At 39.5% G+C, this 14,849-nt stretch overlaps 1 protein-coding gene across 1 annotated transcript in view; it reads left to right on the top strand.

Moving 5' to 3' along the window:
• Positions 1 to 8,147: 8,147 nt before the first annotated feature.
• Positions 8,148 to 14,849, top strand: part of LOC113236697 (dedicator of cytokinesis protein 3) — a 77,889-nt gene continuing 71,187 nt past the window's right edge. Inside the window, exons 1-2 of the mRNA XM_026472857.1 lie at positions 8,148 to 8,227; positions 8,743 to 8,936. The gene's annotated coding sequence lies outside the window, so the exon portion shown is untranslated. The remainder of the gene's footprint in view (positions 8,228 to 8,742; positions 8,937 to 14,849) is intronic.

A 14,849-nucleotide genomic window follows, 5' to 3' on the forward strand; every position in this document is an offset into this window, starting at 1 on the left:
TGAAAATTCAAAGAACCTATTGCAATAAAACGGCAATTTCATACTTTAACCCCTAATATTAATTTCATTCATTTCTTCGCACCTTTCGTCTTGGACGAACCTACATCCTGGGAAATGTGCTTCCAGTAGGGTTCTCTCCGTGTCCGCAGAGGAAGTTGTGTATGTGTTGTCTATTTTGCGTATTGAACCTAGCTCAGTTGAATTTGAGTTGCCTAGGATTTTCCTTATTCTGTTCGCTTGTGCACAAGACGTGATGTTCCCGCAGTAGCCTCGCCATGACGCGGGGTTCCTGAATCGTATGCGCTTTTTTAGCTTGTATTTGGCTGTCTTGTAGTTTTCCCAGTCCTCATCCGCGCATGTGTTCATTGCTCTATTGAAGCGTCTCCTTACCCTTCTTCGTAGCCTCTCAAGCTCAGGCCCCCACCAGCGTTTTTTTTTTTTTGACAGGGGGGAAATCTTTATGGATACTCTTGAGCTCAGGGAGACTCAGGGGTTATGTGGGGACTCTCCCTCCAGACTGGAGGGCCTACCCCACTAAAACCCCCCCGGGTTTCCCTCTCGCCGGTTGAGTCGGCGCCGTGGGATCAGTGAACATTCACCACGACGCCGCCCGGACCCGTGTTGTCCGCGGGGCAGATTCACTCGGTGGGCATGCGGAGTTATAGCTGCTCAATATGTTTGATGTCAGTTCTGTAACCTGTGTTTCTATCTGTGCTGTGTCTAGAAGTCTTCCCGGTGCTACCGGTTCCCCAAGGCTCTGGTGTATTTTGTCAATGTATATTTTACGATCGGTTTTTCGGGGATTCCGTTTCGGTTGTTGTTCTTTGATGGTTGTTTCTAAGTTGAATCTTATCCATCTGTGGTCCGAGAAGGATGCTTCTTCGGACACGTGCAAGTTTTGGACAAGATTTACAGCTCCTTCGGACGCTAGGGTTAGGTCTATAATCGTCCTGCATCTTTTATTTCCGAAGGTTGGTACTGTACCTTTATTAGGGACTTGAAGGTTAGTTGTGAATAAGTATTTTGTTAGGTTCTTACCTCTGTCATTAGGAAGTTCCATGCCCCACAACGGATGGTGGGAATTGGAGTCAGCGGCCACGACGATGTGCTGGCCGCTCTGCTCGCAGTATTTGATTAGCCGTTCCATTTCCTGCGGTGGTGGTACATCAGTCTCCGCCATATAGACAGAGGCGAGCACCAATTCAGGCAGGCCCGTGGCCGTGTCAGCTAAAAGCTTGACGGCATACAGGTCTCTGGAACAGAATTCTGTTAGTGGCTGTACATGTAAATTATTAGAGTAATATATGCAAGTTCGTGGTTTTTCTGAGATGGTAGTTGATATCAGCTTACCTCTCATTTGTGAGAATCCATTTATTTGGCCACGGGCGCTGATCCACGGTTCCTGGATCAGTGCCACGGCTGTGTTGTTTGCCTCCAACCATTTCCGGAGTTGAACCGTTGCGGCCTGGCAGTGGTGGAGGTTGCATTGGATGATTAGTGATTTACTGAGCGAGGGGGTAACCGCCATCAGTGGACAGCAGCTCCTAGTCTTCGTCCTCGCTCAGTCGGATGTCTCCCATCCCCGACACCCACTCGTCCGCAGAGACGGTGGTCAGGGAGGGCTCCTTCCCTTCTCCGATGATGCCAGAGGAGGTAGAGGGCTCCGGGGAGACATCCATCGGTGGTTTATTGATGTCCGCCTTCTCAGGCGTCGTATCCGTGTACAGGCCCCTTTTGGATCTGAACCTGAGGTAGACCGTGCCTAACTGGAAAGTGAAGCGCCGGTCATGCCACAGGACAGCCGGGACCAGTTCTTCGGGGAGGCTCACCACCACGAAGGTATGTCCACTTTGCTTCTGCAGCTTGTGGACAATCCAGCGGTGAACCTCCGCCCATTGGTTTTTCCCACTTGAGGATGCGACCGATTCTGCGTGCATCCTCCCAGTGGCCGGGAATCAACAGTCCGCAGACTTTCCTCCGGGGAGCCTCCACCCTATTTTTCAATGAGAGCGGCTCCCCGGACGGCAGCCCGATGGTGCTAATGGCATCTTCAAGCCACTGGAATGTGGCTCTGTCGTGGCACCACAATTTCAGGGACCCGTCACTAAAGACAGGTTTACCCCTGAATTGTGGGCCGACGTCCTCGCCGCACTCCTCCGCTCCCTGGGCGAGACGCTCACATAGGGCCTCCTGAACCTTGTCGGCATCGGGGCTCCGTATGTAGCCGGTTTTTGCCGAGGTGATCACCGCCATCAGTTCTGGCTTGGTAGCCTCGGCGTACGTTCGTTGTTGGGCGGGCCTCTCAACCCTTTGCCGTTTATCGCCTATCGGAGATATGGTCTCGTCGAGTCGAGCACGTTTGGCATTAGTCGATGGCCTCGGCGCGTTTACTGCTTTGTTTCCAGGAGGGAGGGGGGCCCTACCAGAGGGATGTGCGGCGGACCCAGCAGACCGCACTGGTGCAGTCCTCGGGCCACTTCCGTCATCCACTGGGGGCCTCGCCTCTCCCTCCTTCGGCCGTTGGTGTTTTCACGGCACTCGCGTTCGCTCAGACGACCTTTCTTGTTCTTGTGGGCAGGGCGTCCCCTGCTCCCACTGGGGGCTGGAGGTGGTCGCTCACCGTGGCCGCTTACCCCTTCCTTGCGGATGGGTGCTGTGGCCTTGAGTTTGGGTTTGCGACTCACCAGGGTCCACCCTGCTTCAAGAGCTGCGTTCGTGGGGTTCTGCGATGCAGAACCCAGTGTGTTCGCGGGGGCCGCAGAACTCGAGGTTTGGGCCACTACCGCTACTGCTGAACTAGCACCAGCATCGGTGCTTGGCTGACCTTGGGGTTTCCCCTTTGGCCTACACTCACCGTAGGGCGCTGTTGTTTGTGTGTATGTGTTGTTGTGGCACTTTTGGGTTTCCCCTCCAGTACCACCGGTTTTGGGTGATTTAAAGTTTTAGAGTGATCATTATTGTCCATAGTAAAGTGTACATTGTTCGCTCTCCTGATTTCCCACCCACCACGGAGCCCGCACCTTTGGGGATCTCCCATTCGGGACACCAGGATTATCAGGAGAGTATAGGTGCAGAAGTTAGGAGCTCATTGCGCGACATCGGGGGCTCGAAATATGCGGCTGGCTGACTTGATCAAAGTCCGCCAGGTACTCCGCACATACTCACCCCGTCAGCATGGCCGAGTCCGTCCCCCCCACACCTCGCCGGTGGCCCTCTGGCGGGACACATTGCCGTTTCCCTGTGTTGGCTAGACACAGGGCTACCGTTTAGCATGAAATCAGGGCCAAAGAGGGCGTATTGCTTGCCGGGGTCCCCACCCCGCTCGGGCTCAGCCCCCCAGGATTCCTTCATCCCTGCGTACGGCGCTCAACTGCGTAGGCATGAACGCAGGAGGGTGTAAATTAAGACCGCCCACCACTTGCCATGGTCCACCCCCAGAGACGCATGACCGGGCCGTGTTGATCGCTTCGCGCCCTCACTGGCAAGACTCAGACTGAAGCCGAGAGTTGTCAGTGTTGGCCCCAGGGTGTACCGGATGCATCTATGGGCGTTCTGTGACAACGTGTTATCACAGAATGTTCAAGAACTTCGCACGCGTGGAGCTGGAACAACTAACACATCCCTCTCAAATAGGTATCCAAAATAATAATAGTCATTATGTACATATTTTATCTATTATCCTATTTATCCCTCAAAATATAAACAATAAGATCACTATGGAGCTACATCACATTTAATTTTACAATAAAAATCACATATATCAAAGCTAAACATTTGAACTGCGTCTACTAATTATTAATACAAAGATTGAACACAAAGAAAAACTTCCTTTGATCTGACAAGACTCGAATCTGCGTATGTGCTATAACAGAGCGACTCCTCTACCAGCATAGTATTAATAATTATAACAAACTACTGGAGTAGTTTCCCAAAAAATAAATAAATATCTTTGGTTGTATAACATCATAATATTAATTACAATTAATATTACACTCATTTTAAAGTAAGTTCTACGTAGGTACACGGTTATGCAATAATGATCCAGTCAACCAATCCTTCTTCAAAGATATGTGTTATTCTTATTAGCGTAGCTTCCTGCAGGGTCTGTGCAGCCTTTTGACACAGACTATTTATTGATTTAATGTGGATACTAGTAATTACATTGTGGTGCCAGTAGCAACTTTTTCAATGACAAAGCAATCACTATTTGAGAAAAGGAAACGTTATTATTTCATTCATCATCATGAACCCATTTATACATCTGAGAATTGAAGCCAGCAGCCACGCTGGCCCAATGCGGTTGGGGGCTTCACACGTTTTCCTAGGGTTGTAAACCTTCTTTGGCGTGCAGGTTTCATCACGATGTTTCCCTTCACCGAAAAGCTCGTGGTGAATTTCAAATTAAATTTCGCACTTAAATTCTGAGAAACTTAGAAGTGCGAGTCTGAATTCGAATTCGCGACCTCTATTTGAGAGGCGGTAGGTCAAACCATTAGGCTACCACAGCATTTCTAGTATTCATACATTAAAGTCATATTGCTTCACAGTTAATATTAATATACCAGACAATGACAATTACGTATCTCATGTTAGAGAATATCTTGTACTATGAAATTTCGAAAAATTTGTTTACTAGTAGTTAACAGTGCTAAGTCACCAAGGCCGCCAAATAGACAGTCTTTGTTGCATCAAACTAGAATGCATAATTTGTTGTCATTGTGCAGTATTGTTTGCAGGTTTAGCATAGGCTTCAAAAACAAGGTCAGCTGGTTGTAACATTGAATAATGCTACACAGGTTTTTGTCTCAAAATTTGTTTACCTTATATTTGAAATCGATTTTTTTCTTTTATGTCAAAGATTAATAATGCTGGGCAAACCAAGTATTCATATGTGACAAATATTGTATACAATAAAGCAATATTGCTGATAATTTTATATGAATAAAACAAAATTTGTTTTGTTTTTTCCTTATTTACTCAATTTTTAATATTCGGTATAGAATCAGATGTACTATGTATATACATCTTTGCCGCAAGAGTTACGGACAGGTGTGTCGCTTACCATCAGGCGCTCGCCTTGTTTACTCTGTCGCTTGGCATAATAAAAAAATCATAAATATACTTATATAGATCACATAGTTTATGTTTACCAGCTGGAATCTGAATGGCTCAGATACCGAATAGTTGTATAATTTTTCTCATCTCTACTATCAACTATAACCAAAACGCTTGACATTTTTGGTCTATATCGCATATATTTGTTTTTTGAACAAACATCATTTCGGACCCTTTACAGGTTCCACTGTCACGGCTGACTGAAATCCGAAGTAATCTCAATACAGAGTACTAAAAAACTGACCTCAAGAGTCATTATTTATCCTCTAGTTTGCCACCCTTAGAGGTGGAATTTTTTCTTGAAATTAAAATGGGACCAAATTATCAAAATCGATGCACAAACCGCTTGTACGTTCACAAATTGTGTGAGTTATCACTTTATCACATACATCCTTTTTGGACAAATATATAGTTGAATTGAGAACCTCCTCCTTCTTTGAAGTCGGTTAAAAATAGTTTCATCATTTCTTATGTGTATCTAACAATCGCGAAAAACTAAGATCTCGGTAGTTTTGTTTTTAATTTATGTACTACTATTATATTGCTCAGGGACCATTGAAGGTTCGAGCCAAACTATATACTTTATATTCAAAGACTTTTGAGTGTGTTTCATAAGTTTCGTCACGCGTATTTCTCAAGACTTAATGATAACAGTTTGTTATTGGCCTATTGATTTACCTACTATGCATTCTGATATAATATCATTACTGGTTTATTCACAAGACATTGTTGTACTGTTAATTTTATAAACATTTCCCACGGCCGTCTGTGCAATTAGGAAGTTCATGTGGCCAAGGTTTTGTGTAATTAAAAGGTTAATCACTCATTATTAATATCAGCTTCTTCTCATTCTGATACTTAGGCTTTGCGTGCTCCAATTAGTACAGCCACTTCATTTCTTTTTCTCACATTATACATCATATAATTAGTTTCATAAAATAAACTTTGATTGATTTCAGTTTTTAATCTATTTGATTAAAATTAACGCCACTTATTATTTGTTTTGGATTAGGGTTAGAAGGAATTAATAATATGCCAGTAAATCGCAACATTTACCTAGTCTCAAACTGGAAATGTCCTGTACTATAAGTAATACAGCAATAGAATTCGCTCCGGAGCACTTAGGGTGGAAACACAAAACTGCGATGCGACGCATCGAAAAAGTTTACGAGCTCGCACGACGCACTGCAAGAATTAGCGAATTGCGCGCATTCCTACGATATTAATATTCTGTGTGTTTTTCTTATACTTTCTTATCAATAACAGCAGTGCAACACTCTTTTTACGATCCATGTCGCTTTAAAAAATACGTTCAATATGGTTGACGAACGTTGAAGGAATGGTTACCGAACCGTGACAGTGAGATGCCTTGCCGTACGAAATTGCATCGCAGCAATTCGCGTCGCAGTTTTCTGCGTTGCGAATTCGCATCGCGCCGATTCGCAGTTTTTATGTTTCGACCTTAACCACAACACTCCAGACCGATTTAGAAAAGTTGATTTCCCGTGTTGATCCTATTAGGAATCGAATCCGAGGCCTCTTCGGTTTTCGTGCATATTGCAAGCTGTCGTCGATATGATAAATCGTCTAAAACTCCGAACACCTTTAAGTTTTGTAATATCCATAGTGTATAAATAAGCACTATTATTAATATTAGGGTGGCTTCATCAGGGGACTATGCGGCCCCTCATCGCTGCGACCATTAACTGATCTGTTGTGTTGTTCATAACCACTTAACACCACTAATTACACTTCGGAGCCAAGGTTAACCAGGCGCCTACCCAGTATGGAACTTCGTACGCCCATTAGAGGGTAGCACTGGGTGAGGAGATGCACAGGAGTTTCATCCGCTTCCTGGCAGAATCTACATCTGCTAATATCTGTTTTCTCTCTGCCCAATATTTGATTTGTGCTTGTTCAAGCCACAATGCCCTGTTAAAGAGACTAGTGAACATTCTGATGCCATCCCTGTCCAATGAGAGCTTTCCTACAGTGTTTAGCACTGTAGGCAGCTATCAGGATTTTTGAATGTTCAAGACCATTCTTCTTCTTCGTCGTCTGCAACCACACGTCTCGGGAGACATGTGCTCTCGTAAAGTTGAGCTACCCAGGTCGACAAACAGGCATTTACAAACATTTACAAAGAAGGAATTTAAGGACTCGCTCCATTAATAATCTCAGTACAGAGTACTAAAAAAACCGACCTGAAAAGTACGTGGAATTACGTCTATTTGCTAAGTTTTATTGAAATATCCTTAAAATCGCCATTATACAGGGCTTGACACAGGAGATAATAAAAATCGGTTCTCACTAAAAGTATGTGGAGAGAAAAACGCCTTGAATTGGAGTAATAGCAAAATCAACCATGAAAATAATTTCTCCTTAGTAAAATTTAGGCGCTATTTATAAAAATGAATCTTCACGCGTGAACAGGCCCCTTAGAGATGGATGATTTTCTTCAAAATGAAATGGGACCACTATGGAAGTACCCCCTTTCCAACAAAAAAAGAATCATGAATCACAAACACCGTTCACAAATACCGGAGTTATCACGTAACATACATTTGAATCTCCTCCTTTTTTGAAGTCGGTTAAATACTTGAATTCAGAAGAAAAATAATAAGTACTGTCTCACTATGTAAATATTTTGTTATATCAGAATTAAGTATCGATGTTTTCACGATCACTTTGAAATTCGTTAGGTTGGATGATATTAAATTTTTTTTTTGCATTAATATTGCGCTATAGTATGACAATATAGTGATGTCATACTGATGTAATTAGTGGTACTAATAAAGTAGATCAAACTGATAAAAATATGTCGAAAAACGATAATTAAGACCAATATGTTCTGTTGGGAATTTAAACTTGTATGTTAGCTTCCAAAAGAGCAGGAAGATGGAGAGGCAGACACGAGATGTCTAAATAACTATATGAACTGCCAGTGCCCTTTCCTTGGCATTTTAAGAAAAGGCAATTGTTGTACATGTTAAAATTAGAAGCACTTTTAAAGCTATTTTTGTTCCAGCCGTATTTAATTGGAAGGGGGACGTGCGATCTGGGCTGCCGCTCGAAATTGGCGAGACAGTTCAGATATTGGAGGAGCATGGAGGTAATTATGATTACTAAGATTGTAATATGAATTTCAGACTCACAGACAAAATCCACACTTGTAAAACTCAAAAGACACGGTAACAATGGTAGCAGTAGAGCTCCTTGTGAAAGAGTTCTTCCAGGGAAGTATTTGCCACCTTACCTATTTTTACTGCCAAGTAGTAATGCGAGCATTACTGCGTTTCCGTTTTGAAGGGTAAGGGTGCTGGTAAAATTACAGGTAGGGACTTCACGTGAGACCGAACGAGACAACACTATTATTGTTAGTCGCAGACTGAGTGTAATGTGAATAGTTGAAAAACCTCTAAAATAATCATAAACTTCAATTTTGCGGGTATGACCCACGCTGTGACGAACAAGAATGACCGAATTTTTTACAATCGCGATTTGGGTCATCGGGTACATGTGTTGTCCGAATCATTTTGATTCGATCGGACGCAATCGACTCAGCTCTACCAGCTATGAAAACAGACGAAGAAAGTTTTTGTAACATATGTCGCTTTGCATTTCCAGGCTGGTATCGCGGTTTCAGCACAAAGAACAGATCAACCTGGGGCATCTTCCCTGGGAGTGTAATCTCCATCCGACCGTGCACTGTCAAGGGCACTGGAGCCAATGCTATAGCCGAACTGAAGGATGATCCACTGGTTAGAGAGATCGCATGTGTGTTACGGGAATGGGCGAGGTTGTGGAAGAAGTTGTATGTGGTACGTACTTAAAATTAATTAATTGAAATGTATAGACGCTTGCTATATATGCTCGCAGAACAGTTAGTCGACGGGACTAAAGAGTTCTTAAGTGGCGACCGCGTATCGGAAGATGCAGCTTGGGAAGACCACCCACAAGGTTGACAAATAGCCTGGTGAATATTACAGGAATCCGCTGAATGCAAGCCGCATAAGACCGGTCGTTGTGGCAATCTCTTTTTTTTTTAATAGCCCCGCAGTAGGGAAGCCCTGTGTCGCAGGTGCCATGGACACACACATGGACAACGACAAATTACACCCAAACTCACGAAAGAAATAAATGTAGGCCATACTAATATTTCTCCCGGCTCGGGAATCGAACCCAGGACCACTGCGTCGGCCACAGAGGCAGTTTATCTTTGGGGGGTCTATGTCCGACAGTGGCGATCTTTAAAATGATGACGATGATACACGCTTCTTGTAGAAGATCCTGGTTGTCTAAAATACACGAAGTTAAAAGATTATCCTGAAACAAAAAATATACAAAAGTTTTATAAAATATAAAAAATATACTGTTTCTTGGTTTGTCACTTGGATGACAAAATACCAGTAAATATAAAAAGAAAAAAAAATTGAAATCAAGGTTACTTTATTTGACGTACAATAAAACAAAAAGGTGTATAATAAAATACTAGTGAATAATAAAACAAACATGTCAAATGCTAAGCTAAGATACAGAGGTCTATGGAATACGTAACCCTCGCTCATAATCTGCCATAACAAACAACCCAACGAAGAGCAACCCTTTGAATTTCTTACCTTTTTAATGATTTTACGTATTTGTTATCGAACTAAATAAAGATCCAAACCAAGACTATTAACGAAACATAAACTATTCTACATTTTAAAACAACGTTTTTTATTTAAAATAAATTTACAGTAATCAAACCCAGTTTGCTGTTGTTTATGCTATTATTATAAAACACGTTTATGCTCTACGAAATTCAGTAGCAGTAGAGCTCCTTGAGAAAGAGCTCGTCCAGGGAAGTACTGCCAACTTACCCTTCGTTTATATCCACTTGTGCTAAACTTAAGTACGTCTTATTCCAGTGCTTAAATTGATACGACACTCTTAACACAATGCATTAAAAGTGTCTTTTGCATGGCAAGCATTTGTATAAGACAGTTAAGTTTAATGCAATAAATTTAATGCAAAATAATGCAATGGAAGAGAAATGTTTCTAATATTAATCACCATCAACTTATCAGCAAACATTTAATTGAATGCGATAAGAAAACGGATATCAACCAAACGGAAAACGTAATGAGTCATTCCAAACAAATTCTTGAGTGAAGGTAACAAAGGAATGACAGGCTGTTGAATTAATTACTATTATTATTAATTTTTTATTTATTAAGTACTATTACTTATTAGAATGTAAAAAAGATAATTTAAACTTTTCTATCGAGAACAGATACCGAGTGATTGGACGAACACGTTTTACGTTTGGTGTTAAGCGACACGCGTGCCCATATTTTAAAAGAAAATGTTTATTTAAAATGTAGAATAATTTATTTCGTTAATAGCCTTGGTTTGTACTTTTATTTAGTTCGTTAATAAATTCGTAAAATCGTCAAAAAGTAATGAGAAACTCTAAGCGCCCGTGCACGCGTTGCACACAGGGTAAGGGTTGCTCTTTGTTGGGTTGTTTGTCATGGCAGAATATGAGCAAGGGCTACGTATTCCATAGTCTTCTGTAGCTAAGCCAACGACTCACTTGACATGGTTGTTTTATTATTAATTAGTATTACCTTTTTCTTTTATTGTACGTAAAATAAAGTAATTTTGTCTTAAATTTTTTTCTTTCTTTTTATATTTATTGGAATTTTGTCATCCAAGTGACAAACCAAGAAACAGTATAACAAAATTTTGTATATTTTTTGTTTCAGGATAATTTTTTAACTTCGTATTTTAAACTTCAACCTTGATTTTATTCAAGAGGCGTGTATCATTTTAAAGACCTCCACTGTCGGACATAAACCTCCCCCAAAGAACGCCACACCACCGCCTGGCCATGAGTTCGAATCCGGCCTTTTTGAGTTTTTACAAATTTATTTATTTATTTTATTAGGGATAAAAAACAGCAGTACGAAGCTGGTAACAAAGTGTCTTATTACTATTTATACATAATTATGTACTACCAACAATTTCATCCACGAATTCCTATTATAATGTTCATGTTGCCACTTAATTATAACATCACAAAATATAAGATACTAGTTAATACATAAAAACACAGGAAGGCGTGTTCTAAATTCTGAATTACATATAATCAAGAGCTTAATTTTCTGAAAGGTGTACAATGTCGAAATCCCAAAAATGATCGTTGTACAATTGTGCGATCAGGTTCAGGAAAGCTTTTCGGTGAAGGAAAAATTTTTCACTAGACGCCATGAAAATATACCATTTTCCAGCTAGAATATAAATGTTAATGTTTTCTTGAACCGAGAGTTAATGGGAAAACCGAGGTATTGTCATGAAAATATGGTTACCATTTAGTCATACACATACCTACATATCTGGTTAGTTTCATACTTACACGACCTGCCCATTGTTTTAACCGGTTTATTTCTTAAGTCCAAACAATAACATGTCAAGCATAGCATAACGTCTGTGAATTATCTTGAAATTCATTGTACAATTCAGTACAGTGAATTTCAAGAATACAATGTAACATTTCGAGTTTTTAGGTTTTCGAGATTGCGAAAACACATTGGGAAGGAAACATTTTTCCGGATTTCAATTGCATATATTTGTTTTTTAAAAGAAACTGTCAGCTGTGACCTTAATGTCATATTTAAGGACTTTATTGCTCGTATAAGCAAGTTTTTTTTTAGAGTTTTAATTATGGGTGTGTGTTGAAATACTGTCTAGAGTGTACCTGTATCGTATTCTGTAATCAAAACTTGTGTTATTCTTTTATATATTTCAACAACTTGCTCGTCATATCGGCACTTCAAACAAAATCACTAACTAGTGAATAACGTTTATTCAATTTTCTCCACAAAAATACCAAGACTTGAAAAGTGCCAGCAACATTAGTTTGTTTCAAAAAAGAAATACGTACATAAATATACGCTATTTTTTATCCAAAAAATTTATTTCATTTCCGATTATGTATTGTTCAGTATGTTTTAAATACAAGCAATGAAATTATATGCCATTGGAGTGCATATCTTTGTGTCTCACAAACATTTTTGTCTAATACTTTTTTGTTTATACAAGTGTGCATTGCCACTATGAATCATTATTGTTCATAGTGGCACTGTGTAATCCACAAATATTTTGTTTAAATATATCTCAAATTGCTTTGAGCTAACAATCAGTCATTCACTGTAAAAACGAAATTTATTTAATAAATATACTCCAAGTTCTCGATAAGACAACGTACGTAAGGTAATGTACCTATATCAGTGTTGGATTAACAATTTAACTAATTACGTACGGGACAACGAAAAACAAAAGATTAAAGGGTGATTTCTTCTCATGATTTTTATAAAAAAATCTCGTTTGGATATGCTTGAAAATTTTTAATTGAAAAGTAATGAGGTGAATTTTATTGTCTATCGTTGCGGTATCGTCGGTTCTGATTGTAAGTTTTTCTAGTCTTTCTCAAAGTGTACAGTATACAGTAGATATAGTAAAGCTTTATTATACCTACCACCTACGAGTGAGTAATGAGCGTCCAACGTATAGAGTACTATCATGTATATTTTGTAGCAATTTATCTCAATACAGGAAGTTTATTTTACGTCACACACGCCGCTCATTAGTTTCAATACTTTTATGTTTTTTCTGCAGCATGTTATTATTTCCGCATCTGTTTTTGAAATGACTCGTAATGTCATTTGTAACAACTAATACTCGCCTTTATTACAAATGTTTTAATGTTCAAATGGCAGAGTATTTTTAGTTACTTCATAGAGTTATTTGTAAGCCATCATTTAATTTCTAATATGTTATTATCGTAATTATATCGTAGGTAGGAGGGTGAAAAGTTTAAACAGCCATAGTACCCTATTCTGTACATATCATGTGAAGGTTAAATCGTCCAAAATTGCTGCGCTTGTGTTGAATATTCATGCAGTTAATTTTCCCCACTCCACCGCCGTTTAAAATAACACAAGCGCAACTACAGTCACCAACACCACCATCAGAAACATCGCGACAGGGGTTTCTCCTCTCTACGAGGCATCTTCGGGAGTTTTGATTGTTAGGCGGTCGGCCATTTTTATTAACATGGATTTCCGCAAAGTAACGCCTGAATCTATTAATTATTTCAAGTTTTTATGTAGTCAAGGCGAACTATATCATTGCAACAAAATTTCCATAGAGATAAGTGCAAAAAATCCTCACCATTGTTTTTTGCCGAAGTTGCAAACTGTGGCGAATCGCTACAAATCTTTTTCTATTATACTTTATAATAGTCTCTTTAAGTTTTAGTTTTCTATTTAAATTCTAAATTTAAATGTGTGTTTTTGGCGCCTTTTTCTTGACTTTAGCTAGTGTTTTTGCTGTTTTGCTGTGATAGCTACGTGGTGTTTTTCTAATAACTTATTAAAAGCTGTAAGTACATTCTCTTGGCCTTGCTCACTCGTTGTTAGCACCCATCCCTTCACCCATTGATACAGTCCGCTACACAAACTATAAAAAAGATAGCTACCGACCATAACTGATTTCCAAAAGGACTCAGTCATTGTAAGCATAAAGATAATATGGCTTTTTAATTATTAATGCAAAGAGACTAAGAAAAAATTCATTCGATCCGAGTAATTTAAAATAAAATTATTGAATATCATAGTGGTCAAACATTCAATAAACTTAAAAATCACAATATGGCTTTTTGTTATAAAATCAAAATTGGATAGGAATATTTTTTAATAAAAATTACAAGGGAAAAAACCACTGTGATTCAGAAATTAACAAAAATGGCTCAGTGCCATCTACCGAATTTTTATGTAACTACATAATCATGCGCACTTTATAGTTTCATGAAAGTCTGCCGGATACTGTCGAATTTGGTGGTATGAACTATTTCTTCTTTGCTGGATACACGAAAAACATTTGACAACAGATACTTTTAATGATACCCCTTCAATAGTGTTTTTATAAATAATAGTATCTAACAAACATTAACAAAGCATTTTTTTTACCACTATCAGCCATTTTTTTTATGAACGTTGCGCTAAATGAATGTATGTCAAGTTTGAAAGTGCATTTAACTCGAAACGTTCTTTGTGTACTTTACTTGCGTACGGAGACAAAATAATCTACACAAAACGTTTGAAGGAAATACTTATAATACTTTACTAGGGCAATAGCTGGCGGAGCGCATTTCGGAGCTATGCTCTACCTGAAAAGGCGTTCGTGGTTATTCACTATATTATTACCACTAATTACAGGTTTCTTACCATGGTATGAGTTCTCTTTATTTTCCCAATATTTCGGAACGGTTACACGCTACATGGACACAGGTTGATCAAAAATAAAAATTACTCATATAGTGATAAGCAACCTGTAATTAGTGACTCTGCAAATATCGGTGGATAGTTAAAAAAAGTACATTAATAGCATTTAAATAAGTATAAGTGTTATACTGTAAAAATGGTCATGGTCATTTTGATATCAAAACTTTCACAGACTTACAGACGAGACAAATTGTGTTAAGATTTTGTAAACTGTTGTATGTGAAGAAAATCAAAATTATCAAACTCTAGTGTAGTAGTCAAACTTATTTATTCTTAGTCTCCGGAGAATACTTAACATGGAAAATAATATACAAACTATTCGTGTTGTACACTTATTTACATGTTTCAGTTTACAACTTCTTTCTAATGTGCGAAAACCTAGACTGGCTGACCACCGCATTTCCT

Source organism: Hyposmocoma kahamanoa, unplaced genomic scaffold (assembly GCF_003589595.1).
Source record: "Hyposmocoma kahamanoa isolate Upper Pololo Valley unplaced genomic scaffold, ASM358959v1 92, whole genome shotgun sequence".
In the NCBI taxonomy this organism is placed as follows: Eukaryota; Metazoa; Arthropoda; class Insecta; order Lepidoptera; family Cosmopterigidae; genus Hyposmocoma; species Hyposmocoma kahamanoa.